We start from the raw sequence: 16,510 nt of genomic DNA on the forward strand, positions 1-16,510 counted from the left end.
ACAAATCCAACCTCATTCTGTTTCAAACCTCCCTTATCTGCTGGAGACCTCTGGCCAAGCTCCAGATTCCTGATGGAGGTACACACTTAATCCACATCTGAAGAAGGGCAGTGGTTGACGTGGTCGGAAGCGTTGGGGTTCGGAGCCAACAGCCAAGAAAGAATTCTTGAGATGTCTTTGGCATAAAAAGGTGCTTTTGTTAAAGCACGGGGACAGGACCCGTGGGCAGAAAGAGCTGCACTGGGGTTGTGAGAAGTGACTGATTGTATGAGAATTTCTAACCTATGGAGGGGAGACTGATGTTAGGGCTCGAAGCAGCTGAGTCTATAGGTTTCTGGAGATGGCTTTTTTCTTGTAAATCATTAAGACAGTTGCAAACTGATGGAGACTCAGGTCCTGCATGACTGGGATCTCTATCAGTTCACCTGTTTGTTTTCCCCCTTCTTTTGTTCTAGGGCAGCCAGGAATCCCTGAGGAACGTCACACATATTCCACCTGGGGGGAGGACTGCGGGGGCTTGTTAGCTTGTGCTTTGCCCTCGGCTTGCCTTCTGCTCCCTCATCACTGGTGACTGGCACCCCTGAACACCCAATTAATGATACAGATCACATCCCCCAAACTGATGTGGGAAACAGGGGCAGAAGAAAAGTTATTAAATTTCCTTACTATCTAGAGTCCACTGACGAGTCCTTGAAACAGGCAGAGTGACATTCCTCTAGGGACTCAACCGCCTCCACATTAACACTTTGCTAAGGGCAAAAGGCAATCCTAGCCTGACCGACCCCTACCCCCAACCAGGATCCTGTAAGTCTACTTTAACATATAAAAATTCCTTTAGGAACTTCCTTTATCTCTAAACCCTCCAAGATACGTGCTGGCGATCATCCCCAAGCATACGGCCCGCCGATATACATCTGAAGGGTCTCATGACTAAGGTTTTATTTGACGGTAATAAATGACCTTTTCCCAACAACAGCTGGCCCCTCGAGGTCCTGGAAACCTTGCTTCCAAAATTCCTTAGAGAATTATGCCATCCCTGACCCCCTCCCAACCTGCAAGTATATAATGGATCACTCCTCACAACCCGGGGCAGCAGCACTTTCTGCCCACCGGTCCTGTCCCCGTGCTTTAATAAACCACCATCTTGCACCAAAGATGTCTCAAGAATCCTTTCTTGGTCGTTGGCTCCAGATCTCACCCCACTGAACCTCACCTATATTCTAAAACTTCATCAAAACCACCTGCTCTGCCACCCCTGAAATAATTCTCTCAACATATTACACCTCCTCTACTCCCAGCACCACCAACACTTCCATCATGTATCTGGAAAAGACGTTATCATAGAATTTCACAACAACAATTCCTTTACTTTATTAGAAGACTAAGATTCTGAAAGAAAGCTGAGCAACACTGAGAGGTAGGAGAAGAGAGAGAAACTTACATAACTTAGTGGCAAAGGTCTGTTTTGAGAAGGACCTGTAAGTTTTTATGAACTTCCTTTCAGTGGATTTTTTTCAGCCAAATATATTAGAAAGTTATAGGTACAACAATGCCACCAGGGACTCTTAGTGTTCACCTGGAAGTGAGCACCAAGCATAATCTCCTACTCAGACTTGCAGCCAAGTTGAAAAGGGAATCAACTCTTGTGGTGGATCATTTCCAAACATGACCACCAAAAATTCCCTCTATCCCTGTACACACATGTCACTCCTCCTATCAGGAGGTGGACCTATTTTTCCCCTGGACTGGTCTTATAACTTGCTTTGGTCGATAAAATGAGACAAAAGTGACATTCTAGTACTCCTAAGAACTGTAAGAACTTATAGGCCTTAAGAAGACTTGTAGTTTAAAAAAAAAAAAAAAGAAAAAGACGACTTGTAGTTTTGAGTAATCTGGATGGCACTGTCTGTTAAGCATCCAACTCTTGGTGTCGGCTCAGACCATGATCTCAGGGTCATGAGATTGAGCCCTGCATCCGGCTCTGTGCTCAGTGCGGAATCTGCTTGGAATTCTCTCTCCCTCTCCTTCTTCCCCTCCCTCTTGTGCATTCTCTCTCCCTCTCTCTCTCCCTCAAAATAAATAAATAAATCTTTTTAAAAAGAGGAATTGTAGTTTCTGTTTTTGTGTTTTTGGGTATCAGCTAACCAGTTAAAAAGTTCAGCCTACACCGCTAAATAAGAAGAATGAGGCCTAACCAGCCCCTAACCATTCCAGCAGAGGCCAGATGTGTATGTGATACCATCTTGGACATTCCAGCCCCAGCTGAGCTCCCAGGTGAATACAGCCAACACCACATCTAGCAGAAAAACTACCTAGTGGAGCCCAGCCAACTCACAGAATCCATGAGAAATAAGAAGCTGTTATTGTCTTAAGCCATGAAGTTCTGAGGAAGTTTATTATACCATAATATAGATAACTGAGACTTACTTAAAAACTCAACCCATCTCAGTTAAGGATATCAATAAGTCTGGATCCCAGATAACTTCTTAATTTGTCCAGTTTTTGTTTGAATGGTCCTTTTGTTACTTGTTCTATATTGATCTTAACCGTGAATTCAAGACAGTTCTGACTTCAAATATTATGTCCTATATTTCCCATAAGAACAAAGTTATTAGAGCTTACTCTGAGTCCAGGAACTCTGACTACATTATTTATTTTATTCCCTTAATATAGCTAATGCTTTAACTTCCTCTGATTCTGAAGATACTTTGAATTTTATTATTGGCCTAAATTTTAAATTTTACATTCAAAATGTCCAGTGTCTGTAGTGGCTGTGATAATCTCCCTTTGAATACGTTTTGCAAGTTTATTCATGCTTTTCAAATGTAAATTCAATGTGAGAGCAGTGTGCAGTTAGATAATAGTATTCATCAGATGTCACCACTGAAAGGGAAGGATTCTCAAGGGATTCAGCTCTAATCCTTCCCTCTTCCTTACTCTCTACAATCTGTGTGTGACTTATTCAATGCCAGTGACTTCAATTAGCATATGTAAAATGATGACTCACAAAGCCAGACTTCCCATTTGGACTTCTCTCCTGGGATTCAGATACAGTTCCAAATGTCTACCAGGTATCTCTACTTGGATGTTCCACAGGCTTCCCCAACTCAATGTCTTCAAATGAAACTCACTGTCCTCCAAAACTTATTCTTTCTTAATCCTTCACTCACTGAATGATAGCATTCTTCCAGAAATCTGGCATGTGGGTCTCCCCACCAGACCAGGAGCCCTAAGTCCCATTCATCTCCATATCTCCAAATCTTAGTGCTCACTAAGCATTCTTTCAATTAATAATCAATTAATAATTAAAGGAAAATTGTTTCATTCTGGTTTTAGTTACCCCAATGAGAAAGATCAGCTCCTATCTAACCCCACTAAATGTGTCAATACTTTCAGCACCATCTAGTTATGTCCAAGGCAAGACTTTGTGAAGAATCTTCTCACCACCAGCAGGAAGAATGGGAACCAAATGAGCCACCACAGGCCACATATGCTTGGGAAGATCTTGGCCTTGATACATCCATGATGTACAGCCTCCTTTACCAGGACTAACAAAGTTCATTTGAAAAGGTTAAATGATGGACCCATTGCCTCAGTTCCCAAGCCCCTAGGGGACCAGAACTCTGTTCTGAGCAAAGCGTATCACCCTCCTAATTACAGGAATGAGACATTTTCCTGGTAACTCATGCTGCCATGTCCCCAAGTTATTTTTGTACTTCATAGCTTCACAATATCAAATGGTGCTACCTTTTGGGAAATAAGCTTTCAAGGTGATTTTTTTTCTGATTACAAATTCTAGCCAGTTCCAAGAATTCAATGTCAACTCAGTTCAAATTTATGGTTTCTTTAAGGCACTGTGATGTTAATCCCTCCTTATTTTTGGGTGATGTATACTAGCCTAAGTCCTGCCTGGCTCATTAAGCCCCACTTTCACTCTGTGTAGCTCTAGAAGTCCAACCTGCTTCAAAGCCAAACCAGTCTGGGTCATAGGTATTTTGAGTTTGTCTCTACAGCCTAAATGTCTTTCATTTTCTTAGTAGGATGGTAAGTGACAGCTTTGTGGTCAATATTTTTAAGACTTATGTCTATAGGGGCGCCTGGGTGGCTCAGTTGGTTAAAGCATCTGCCTTTGGCTCAGGTCATGATCCCAGATGATGGGATCAAGCCCCGCATCAGGCTCCTTGCCCTGGGGAGTCTGCTCTGCTTTTCCCTCTACCTCTGCCAGCCGCTCTCCCTCCACGGCCACTTTGCCCTCTCTCTGTCAAATAAATAGATAAATTTAAAAAAATAAATAAATATTTATTTATTTAACAATAGAGATAAAAATTATCTCTTTAATAACTGCTTTTATATTCCAGATTAATTTATAGCATCTTAAATAATAAATGTTTTGATTTGACAATTTCTTTATGAAATCAAGCATAATCTTACGTGCACATGAGACATACTCTGAGTTTATAATTCTAAATTTTTAAGATTTTATTTATTTATTTGACAGAGATCACAAGTAAGTGGAGAGCAGGCAGAGAGAGAGAGGGGGAAGCAGGCTCCCCACTGAACAGGGAGCCCAATGCGGGCCTTAATCCCAGGACCCTGAGATCACGATCTGAGCTGAAGACAGAGGCTTTAAGCCACTGAGCCACCCAGGTGCCCCTATAATTCTAAATTCTTAAAAGTAACTCTGTTTTTCATTCAAATACATTTGCTTTTCTGGAGTTTGAGGTGATTATAATGGGTTCATTCGAAATATTCATTATTGCCTTCCCGGCTGATAATGCTCTTGCAAACATGGTGAATGTTCCTAAAACCTGCTAGACTTTCTGTAAGAAGTGTGGCAATCACCCACCCCACAAAGTGACACAATACAAGAAGGACAAGGATTCTCTGTATGCCCAGGGAAAGAAGCATTATAACAGTAAGCAGAGTGTCTATGATAGGCAGACTAAGCCGATTTTCTGGGAAAAAAAAACCCTAAAACTACAAAGAGGACTGTGCTGAAGCTTGAATGTGTTGAGTCCAACCACATATCTAAGAAAATGCTGGCTATTAAGAGACGCAAGAATTTTGAACCGGGAGGAGATAAGAAGAGAAAAAGCCAAGTGATCCAGTTCTAAGCTTCACATTTGGTTTTATGAAGCTGATAAAATCTTGAGGTTATGTTCAAAATGAAAAAAAAAAAAATTCTCTTTATTAAAACAGCACTTGCTAATCTCATAACATTTGAATAAAAAAAAGAAATTTAATCTCCCTGAAAACAATTTTTGGCATTAAAATTCATTACAACTGTTTACATAGTCATGGGGAAAACTCAACAAAAACTACCAATCTATTTAATATCTTGTGCTTGATGAAACACATTAGAACACGAAATACCACACTCTGGAACACAAATACACAGTCAAAGACAGGTCCTTTCATTACCAGGCTGTGTTACACTACTTTTATAACAAATCTTATCACCCTCTCCCCATCTTTTGCCTTTCCATATACATAGCCTATAAAACTGTGCAATTGTAAACTGAACTAACTAGGAGGGAAAATTTAACATATTTGTGAAATGAGCATTATAAATAAATCAGTGCCAATGTGCTATCAGCAAAGGTCTTAACAGATCCACTCTACTTAAGGAAATAAAATGAACACAGTAACAGATTTACATGAGAATGGATAAAGTTCAAATATCAGAAAATAACAATTCAGTTTAGCAAATCTTTTCATTAAATTCTAAAAGTATTCTTTAGATCTTTAAATTTAATGCATTTCCTATCAAAATCCAACTGCCTTTTTTCCCCAGAAATTAACAAACTGATCTTAAAATTCATATAGAAATGCAAAAAAAAAAAACAAAAACAAAAACATAATAGCCAAAAAAAATCTGGAAAAGAAGAACAAAGTTGGAAAACCCACATTTCCCAGTTTCTAAATTTATTACAAAGTTACAGTAATCAAGAGAGAACTGTAACCTGGCGATTCACAGACCTGTACCCCTGGGGCTAATAATACATTATATGTTAATAAAAAGAAAAAAAAAAGAGAGAGAACTGTAGAACTGGCATACAGATATATATATATGTGTGTGTGTGTGTGTGTGTGTGTATACACATATATATATGTATATTTTTTTAAAATAATAATGGAATAGAATTTCAAGTCAAGAAATAAGCCCTTACACTTACAGTCAATTGATTCTTGATAAGAATAGCAAGTGGAGGAAAGACAGCTGTTCTCCACACCTGGAGAGGGAAAACATGCAAAAGAGTGAGGTAGGACCCCTACCTCACACTATACAGAAAAATTAACTTAAAATGGATCATAGACTGGGGTGCCTGGGTGGCTCAGTTGGTTAAGTGACTGCCATCAGCTCAGGTCATGATCCCAGGATCCTGAGATTGAGTCCTGCATCGACCTCCCGGCAGAGGAACTCCCTGCTTCTCCCTCTGCCTCTCTCTCTCTGTGTCATGAATAAATAAAATCTTTTTAAAAAAAAAATGGATCATAGACCTAAATGTAGAAGTTACAACTATAAAACAGTTAGAAGACATCATAAACATACATCTTCATGCCCTCTGGTTAGAAATGATTTCTCAGACACAACACCAAAAACACAAGTGACAAAAGAAAAATAAATAAATCAGACATCATCAAAATTAATAATTGTGTGCTTCAAAGTACACCAACAAAAAAGCAAAAATAAACCCACAGAGAAAGAGAAAATATTTGCAAATCATATATCTGACCGGTATCCAGAATATGCACAAAAAACTCTTACTACTCAATGATAAAAAGACTAATAATTAAAAAGATGGGCAAAGGATGTGAATAGACATTTTTCCAAAGATATACAAATGACCAATAAGCACATGAAAAGATGCTCAAGATCATTAGTCATCAGAACCACTATGAGATACACCCACCAGGATAGCTATAATCAAAACGATAGACAAGGGGCACCTGGGTGGCTCAGTGGGTTAAAGTGTCTGCCTTCAGCTCAGGTCATGATCCCAGGGTCCCGGGATCAAGCCCCGCATTGGGCTCCCTGCTCAGCAGGGAGCCTACTCCCCTTTCTCTCTCTCTGCCTACTTGTGATCTCTCTCTGTCAAATAAATAAATAAAATCTTTAAAAAAAAAAAAAAAAGGAAAGACAATAACAAAGGCTGTAAGGGATATGGAAAAATTGGAACCCTCATACACTGCTGGTGTGAATATAAAATGGTACAGTTGCTTTGAAAAACAGTTGAGCAATTCTTCAAAAATCTAAAAATTGTGTTGCCATATGATCCAGCAATTTGACTCCTAGGTATATACCCAAGAGAAATGCAAACATAAGTCCACATAAATACTTGCACACAGGGGCGCCTGGGTGGCGCAGTGGATTAAAGCCTCTGCCTTCGGCTCAGGTCATGGTCCCAGGGTCCTGGGATCGAGCCCCACATCGGGCTCTCTGCTCCGCAGGGGGCCTGCTTCCCACCCCCCTGCCTGCCTCTCTGCCTACTTGTGATCTCTGTCTGTCAAATAAATGAATAAAATCTTTAAAAAAAAAACAAAAAACAAAAAACTTGCACACAGGGACAGCTGGGTGGCTCAGTCAGTTAAGCATCTGCCTTTGGCTCAGGTCATTCAGCAGGGAGCCTGCTTCTCCTTCTCTGTCTGCCTCTCCCCCAACTGGTGCTGGTTCTCTCACTCTCTCAAATAAATAAATAAAATCTTTAAAAACAACAACAACAACTTGCACACAGGGGCACCTCAGTGGGTCAGTCAGTTGAGTGTCTGACTCTTGATTTTGGCTCAGGTCATGATCTCAGGGTCCTATAATCAAGCCCAGAGCCAGTCTCCATGCTTAATGGGGTGTCTGCTTGAGATTTTCCCACTCCCTCTGCCCCTCCACACCCCACTCCCCACTCTCTCTCTCAAGTAAATAAGTACTTTTTTTTTAAAAAAAACACTTGGAGGGGGGCGCCTGGATGGCTCAGTTGGTTGGGCAACTGCCTTCGGCTCGGGTCATGATCCTGGAGTCCCGAAATCAAGTCCCACAGCAGGCTCCCTGCTTGGCAGGGAATCTGCTTCTCCCTCTGACCCTTCCCGCTCTTGTGCTCTCTCTCTCTCTCTCTCAATCTCTCTCTCTCTCAAATAAATAAAAATCTTTTTTAAAAAGTTTACAAAATAAAAATAAATAAACACTTGGGGCACCTGGGTGACTCAGTTGGTTAAGCATCTGCCTTTGGCTCAGGTCATGATTTTGGGATCCTGGGATCAAGCCCTGAGTCAGGCTTCCTGCTCAGTGGGGGTCTGCTTCTCCCTCTCCCTCTGCCTTTCCTCCACTTGTGTGTGTGCTCTCTTTCCCTCTCTCTCAAATAAATAAAATCTTAAAAAAAAAAAAACCCATCTGTACACAAATATTCATAGCAGCCCCATATCAAAATAACCAAAAAGTGGAAACAACCTCAATATCCATCAACTGACAAATGGTTCAAGATTTGGTACATTCACTTTTTTAGTGCTCTTGGGCCCAATTCCAATGTGTCTGTTGGAGTCGGGGGGGGGGCTGGTTCCCACAGAACACTATGCAATTCTCAGACACCCTGCTGGGGTTCAACTCAATTCTAACACTACCTACCCCAAGACGGCTTCAGATTCCACAGGTTAAGGGTTCAGTCCTGCTCCCTCACCCCACTGCAGACAGCATTTGCAACCCCAGGTCATTATCTATGCTTCTGACTGACTGGCTACAGACTGGAGTCTCGAACAATCCCTTCCAACTCGGGATGCCCAGTCCAGGTTGTTCCAAGTACATCTGACCAACTGGCTGTAAATTAAAGGTTTCCATAACTTCCTCAGAAATTAACTGAAAGAGGTTTAATTAATTTGCTAGAGCAGCTCACAGAACAAAGCAAAACATTTTTTCCTTTTTTTTTGTTTTGTTTTTTTACTAAATAGCCAGTTTATTATAAAAGGATATAACTCAGGGCACCTGAGTGGTCCAGTCAGTTAAATGTCTGCCTTTGGCTCAGGTCATGATCTTGAGGGTCCTGGGATCCAGCCTCCCATTGGACTCCTTGCTCAGTGGGAGTCTGCTTCTCCCTCTCCCTCTGCCCCCTGCTTGTGCTCTCTTTTCTCACTATTTATCTTTATCTCAAATAAATAAATAAAATCTTAAAAAAATAAAAAAGGATATAACTCAGGAACAGCCAGATGGAAGAGATACACAGGGCAAGGCATGGAGAAAGGGTACAGAGCTTCCATGCTCTCTACAAACTAACCACTCTTCCAGCACCTCCCCTTGTTCACCAACCCAGAAGCTCTCTGAACCCTGCTCATCCTTTCAGGTTTTTTATGGAGGCACGATTGATTACAGAACTGGCCAATGGCAACTGATTCAACTTCTAGCCCCTCCCCTCTCCCCAGAGGTCAGCGGTTGGGACTGAAAGTTCCAACCCTCCAATCACCTGGCTGGCTTCCCTGGCAACCAGGCCCCATCCTCAGGTGTTTTCCAAAACCGACCTCATTAACATAACAAAGGACAGCCACCTTTATCATAGTCTTCACTTAGGAAATTCTAAGGTTTTTTAAAAAAGATTTATTTATTTATTTGAGAGAGAGAGAGAGAGAGAATGAGATGCTAGTGAGGGGAGGGGCAAAGAGAGAATCTCCAAGCAGACTCCCCAGAGGCCGATGTGGGGCTTGATCTCACTATCTATGAGATCATGACCTGGGCTGAAACCAAGAGCTGGATGCTCAACAGACTGAGCCAACCAGGCAGCCCAGGAAATTCCAAGGTTTTCAGTAGCTCTGTGCCAGAAAGGGGGGGGGGGCAAAAACTGTAAGGGCCTACAGCCACAGTGACTCCATCTCGGTTAAATAGCCATTTTGTTGTTTATGCAGTAAACTTAGATTGACCCTGCTCCCCCCCACCACCGGAGGAACTTACTTAGAAACAAGTCTGGGAAACCAGTAAAATATGGCTGACCAGCCCCTGATAAGAGAGCCCATACACCAGGACGTGTCAGGTCAGGGGGAGATAACAGAGCCCAGAATGCAAGGATGAGTAGAGCCAGGTGGAGACATCCAATCAGTAAAGCACCTCCCTAACCACCAAAGAATGTGGGCCCTGCCTTTTGGGTGCCAATTCTGACCAGAGTGATAGGCTAGTTCAAATAGCTACTATAGGGTGAATTGTAATTCAAATGGCCACCCGTGTGTGACCTAGCATGACTATGCAACTTTCTCTGTGTGTTACAATCTCATTGGCCACCTGTGTGTGGCCAGGCTCAACCACATGGCCTTTGCTCCACAAAAGTTAGTCTGAGGCTGGGAGGGGTCGCACTCTCTGCTGGAGACGGCCCAGTCCGATCGGTTTGATTCTCAATACTGGCGCGAAATAAAGCTCTGCTTGACCTTCGCTTTGTATCAGTCTTGCTCCTTTGATCACGGACCTAACAAAACCATATCTATTATCAATCACAACATCACTTCCGTTCAATGGAGTATTATTTGGCAATAAAAAGAATAAAGTACTAATGGGTAAAACTTGAAAACATTATGCCAAGTGGTAAGTGAAAGAATTCAGTCACAAAACACATACTAAATGATTCCACTGATATGAAATGTCCAGAACAGGCAAATCCATAGAGACAGAACGCAGATTAGTGATTTCTTAGAGCTTGGGGGAAAGAGAATGGTGGGAGTGGGGAATAACTGTTAATAGGTCCCAAGTTTCTTTTATGGGGAATGGAAATTAGATTATGATTATGGTTGCACATCTTGTGAATATAACAAAAACTATACATTTTAAATAGGTGAATTCCATGGTATGTGAATTATCTCTCAATACAGTTGTTAAAAAATAGAAAATAAAAGTAATCATGACAGTTTATGTCAAAATTCATTATGAAATCTGAATTAGGGAGTCTGAATTAAGAAAGTTTTATGAACTTCCTTTTTTCCCCCTCAGTAGTTTTGATCTGCAGCTGAACAATTTGTAACTGAAATACCAGCTAAATTACTCCTATTCCTCTCCCCAAGGCAAATTTCATCAAATTTCTCTTTAATTGTTCTTTCCCCAATAAAGATCAGTATTCTTGTACTTAAAAGATGCAATCCCAAATGACTCATCAGCTATCTCCTGGGTAGCAAGCAGTGTTGCCACAAGAAACCATTTTTCCTTTGATTCAGAAGACCTGGTCAGTCTGCAATCTATATTCTGCTTCTTAACAGACTGCTCAGAGAATATTTCTTTACTTCTGTCAGATAAATTTGTGAAAAACTATGAAATGAACCAAACAAAATTATTTTCTGGGTGTCCCATCTGGTGCACCCTTCCAGGTTATCTAATTCCCTGGGAGCTTATGCCTTTCAGAGTATTTGAGTTATTTTACAACTCTGTAAACTGTACAAAAATGATAATGATGTAAATGGTTCACATTCATCAAAATGCAAATGAATAGTTTAGTGGATGGAAAGGATTACTGTCTGTAGATATTGACCAGTTTTGCATCTACTTCTGAATTCTAGAATTGCTTGGGCCTAAGGCAGGCTGCCCCAAGATATGACACAGTAGCATACTGATTATTCTGAATTAAAGTTATGTAAGAAAGAGTCAGTGCAAGAACACTCTGACCCTCTTGGCCCTCCAGAAAGCAGGAAATAATGTCCCATGTGAAAGGTACTCTTCCTGTACCAGGAGGCAGTGAGACATTCTTATCATCAGAGAGGGGAAGTCAGAGCCAAAGAAGCTTATATAAAAAAAACCTTGTTACTTTAACTGATTTACTACCCCAGCCTAAATTCTATTTTGAATTCCTTATTAACTGAAGCTCCCAAGCATAAGTTTGTTTTGTCCTACCAAGTCCTACAGATCTTTATGTCTAATGTCTGTCTGTTATCGGTCACTTCTGCTAAAAAGGAAAACAATGGCGCCTGGGTGGCTCAGTTGGCTAAGCGACTGCCTTTGGCTCAGGTCATGATCCTGGAGCTCCAGGACCCAGTCCGGCATCAGGCTCACTGCTCAGTGGGGAGTCTGCTTCTCCCTCTGACCCTACTACCCTCTCTTGTGCACTCTTTCTCTCTCAAATAAATACATAAAATCTTAAAAAAAAAAAAAAAAAAAAAAGAAAGAAAGAAAAGAAAAGAAAAAACAAGACCAAACTGGAGTCATTTACCCTCCACAACAACTAACCAAGTCCATTACAGTTTCAACCTCTCCTAGGAATGTGACCTTTTAACAGTCAATGTGAAATCTGATAAGCACTAGTAAGATCATCTGCATGATAAAAACCCTGCTGGTTCCCTTCCCACCATAAAGATGATGTCCTGGGGCATCTGGGTGGCTCAGTTATTGGGTATCTGCCTTTGGCTCAGGTCATGATCCCAGGGTCCTGAGATCCAGCCCCATGTCAAGCTCCCTCCTCGGCGGGAAGCCTGCTTCTCCCTCTCCCACTCCCCCTGCTTGTGTTCCCTCTCTTGCTGTGTCTCTCTTTGCCAAGTAAGTAAATAAAATCTTTAAAAAAAAAAAAAAAAAAAAAAAAGATGTCCTGGCCTGAAACAATTCTTTCTTTACATTTGCAACCCTCCTTCCTATAGAAACCTTCTATTTTACACAACTCATCCAAGTATCTCTCTATTTGCTAGATGGGATGCTGCCCAATTCATGAATTGCTTAATAAAGCCAATTAGATCTTCAAATTTACAAAGTTGAATTTCGTTTTATAACACTTCTTAGGTCCCATATCTATGAGACCTCTGTACATATGAATTAAATTTGTTTTTGCTCCTGTTAAACTTTTGTCAATTTAATTCTCAGACCAGCTAGAAGACTCTTGAAGGGTAAAGGAAAAATTTCCCTCCACAACAGAAGCATTTCTGATTGCCTTTATATGTGCATTCTTTGAATTCTCCTTTGAACTAGTTGAAACATCTTACTGGTTCCCCCAGTAATTAATGAGATAAATAATATATTTTATATGTGTTCATTTTATATCTATTACAAGTCCTGATTTTAACATTTTTTAGAAAAGTATCTTTAACACTTCTACTTCACATGTAATATAGTGAAACTTGGTTTCCCCCAAATTAGTCCCTGAGAAGGTGACAGATAGTAAATAACTTAATGACCTAATAATTCATAGTCTCATATTAATACAATTTTACTGTATCATAGTTGGGTATATAATATTAGCAAAATTCCTAATAATATATGGTTGACACTCAATAAATTTTTGCTAAATAATTCTTTTTCTAGGTTGCTACATATCTTGTAGTTTTATCTATTGTTAGAGGAGTCTCCTCACATACATTTAGTTCTTGTCTTCCTGGATCGTCTCTCTTCATGATGTTGGCACTGACTTTCACCAAGGCCTTCACATTCAGCAGATTGGGCTTCTATTCATGAGATTTGAAAACTCATAGCCTAACCCCCAAATCCGATCATTTTCAGAGAATCTCAGTAAAAATACATCAAAACCAGGGAGAAAAGATGTTGAAACAAACAACTCTGTAATTGAAGAACACACATGTCAGCTCATCTTCCAACTCCCCAAACCCCACTGGCAGAGATGGGAGGGGGGTGTATTTCCCATCTAAGAAAATTGTTGTTCCTTTGTAAAAAAAAAAAAAAAAGAAAAGAAAAGAAAATTGTTTTTCCTTTGTAAGTTAATTTCTAATCTTCATGAAGCTAAAATAGTTGTCATTAAGGGAATCTGTGATTCACACTTTACTCACTCTTGACAGGCCTAAGGGGAGAAAAGAGGGCAAAAGAGATGGACGCATCATCATTTGAGTACTAACTCTATTACGAGAGGAGCAACCTTACAATTATGGGGCAGATAAGGAAAAGTTTCTTCCTATTCATCAAGTTTTGACTATAGTCTGAGAACTACGGCTTATTCTTAAATCATGTATGTTTATTCATTCATTCAATGAACATTTATTAAGCACCTGCTATGGGTCTAGCACCTTATTGGGCAATGTAGCAGACGCTGAAGGTACTCTGCTATACCCCTCAGATATTCCCAGAGGTCACCTGCAGAGAATTACCTTATAGTCTAAGGGATTCCACCAGGGTGTTCCATGGCCACTAAAGGAATGTGCTTGCCTACACACCCTGGAAGTGCTAGGATGGCAGTGGGTAGATTAAGACCATAACATCCTACTCCTCAGGGAACTGTTCCATAATCTCTCAGAAGGTCCCAAAAGGGTCTGAACCGCTGTCGCCCACAGTGGTATCCCACTCATTCACACACTTCTTGACTGACTCCACTTTCCCTGTCTCTTCCTGGAATCACCTCCCAAATAAAACATCTCCACCCAAATCCTTGCCTTGAAGTCTGTTCTTGGGGAAACCCAACTAAGACAGGCCATATCTGTATATATGCGTGTGGTGAGCCAATGTGTACCTTACTCTTCAGTAGATGTAGAACACCCAACACTTCCTTTCTGGAGTCTTGCAGACTGAGTAACTCAAACTGGGGACATGTCCTGCCAAGGGTAAAGAACCACCCCACTCACCCCCACACAGCCTACTATCTACATTTCCTATTCAGCTGGTTTCACTAAGACTACTTTTACTAGTCCACTGTCTTCATCAACATGACTTTACTCTTCCAAAATATCCTTGTTTAAGAGGATAAGTCACAGATAACTTTATTATTTGTTCCAGAAATCTTTACCAAGAAAATCATTTAAATAAAAAATAAAACTGTTGAACTCTTCGACAGACAGCATTGACAACTTTACTCCCCGTGACTTTAAAACATTCACCTCAAAATCCACCCCTTGCTGTGTCCACCAATCCTAACTTATTGTATCTTGATCTTTACTCAGTGTTAATCAAGCCTCTGCACGAAAGGCCTATTTTCTTAAAAGATTTTTATTTATTCATTAGAGAGAGCATGCACATGGGAGAGAGAGCACAAGCAGGAGGAGTGGCAGCGGAGAGGGAGAAGCAGGCTCCCTACTGAGCAGGGAGCTCCATGCAGGGCTCAATCCCAGGACCCTGGGATCATGACCTGAGCCAAAGGCAGATGCTTAACTGACTGAGCCACCCAGGTACCCCTGAAAGGCCCATTTTAAACTGGCCTCTAAAACCTCACAAATATCCCAGTTCAGCCCTTCCCCCTAAGGAAGCTACCAAGACTCTGTCAAGGTATGCTCCCCCTTACCACAATAAGAATAAACTCAGTTTTGGGCACCTGAGTGGCTGAGTTGGTTAAGCAACTGTCTGTGGCTCAGGTCATGACCCTGGAGTCCTGGGATGGAGTCCCACATTGGGCTCCCTGCTCAGCAGGGAGTCTTCCTCTCCCTCTGACCCTCTCCCCTTCTCCTGCTCTTTCTCTCATTCTCTCTCAAATAAATAAATACATCTTAAAAATAAAAAAGGATAAACTCAGCTTTGTCTTATCAACAGGTTGTTTTGGTGGGATTTTCAAAAAGCCAGAATGCACTTAAATCTTTGACTGCATTTTCCCTAGGCCGTGCGAAATAAGGCATAATCAATACGTGGTTTAAAAATCCTTCCTTCCTAGGTTGCAATTTCCTTTAGTGTTCTTTGACCCTTTAGGAAAGCCTAATTCACCTACAAATCTTTGTGAGGGAGTGCTATGAAGGGAAGTGAGAGGATAGGGTCACAAGGAAAGGTGAGTCCTGACCATATCCCAACACCACCACCCCCAACCACGGCCCCGGTCTAAGAACACTCTGGTTTGAGGCAGCAGTGGGAGCACATCAAGGACAACTGCAGTTTAATGCAGATCAGCAGCCAGGCCACGCCCAGCTGTGGTCCACGATGGCACATGAAGTCACACAACACTTGCAGGATAACAAGGAGGAACCAAGAGAGCCTTCCCTCTTTCTCAAATGTACCTGAACAGCACTGCCCAACAGAAATATAATGTATGCCACAAATACTAACCGCACATAGAATTTAAAATTCCTTGTATTTTCAATCAAACTAAAAAAAAAAAATTCTTGTACCCACATTTTTTTTAAGATTTTATTTATTTATTTGTTTATTTGACAGAGAGAGAGAGAGACACAGCAAGAGAGGGAACACAAGCAGGGGGAGTGGGAGAAGGAGAAGCAGGCTTCCCACCAAGCAGGGAGCCCGACGAGGGGCTCAATCCCAGGACCCTGGGATCATGACCTGAGCCGAAGGCAGATGCTTAACGGCTGCGCCACCCAGGCACCCCTAAAATTATTAATTAGATCATTTCTTTTTAAATTAAATCTTTGAAATCCAGTGTGTATTTTGCATTTACAGCACATCTCAATACGGATCAGCCACAGCTCAAGTGCTCAATAGGCACGTGGAACTCCTAGCTACAGTCTTAGACAACGTGACCCTGAAAGAGAAAAGACTCTTGGACAAGAACCCCTCATTCACTATGTTTCATTTAGAAGCAGAATTAGGGGTCTCTCCAGAAATCAGAGACCAAGGCTAGCAGGAGTGAGCCATGAAGGAGAAATAGGGAATGAGCCAGAAGCCAGACCTCATCTTAGAGATAATTGTGTTTAGCCAGCC

The 16,510-nt window shown here is 41.2% G+C and overlaps 1 pseudogene across 1 annotated transcript; it reads left to right on the forward strand.

Annotated features, from left to right (window-relative positions):
- The first annotated feature begins 4,788 nt into the window (after positions 1 to 4,788).
- On the forward strand, positions 4,789 to 5,114 carry LOC308359931 (large ribosomal subunit protein eL42-like; annotated as a pseudogene). Its single transcript has one exon. The product of its transcript is annotated as a large ribosomal subunit protein eL42-like (transcript).
- Positions 5,115 to 16,510: the final 11,396 nt, after the last annotated feature.

This window comes from Martes martes (assembly GCF_963455335.1).
Source record: "Martes martes genome assembly, chromosome: X".
NCBI classification, from domain to species: Eukaryota; Metazoa; Chordata; class Mammalia; order Carnivora; family Mustelidae; genus Martes; species Martes martes.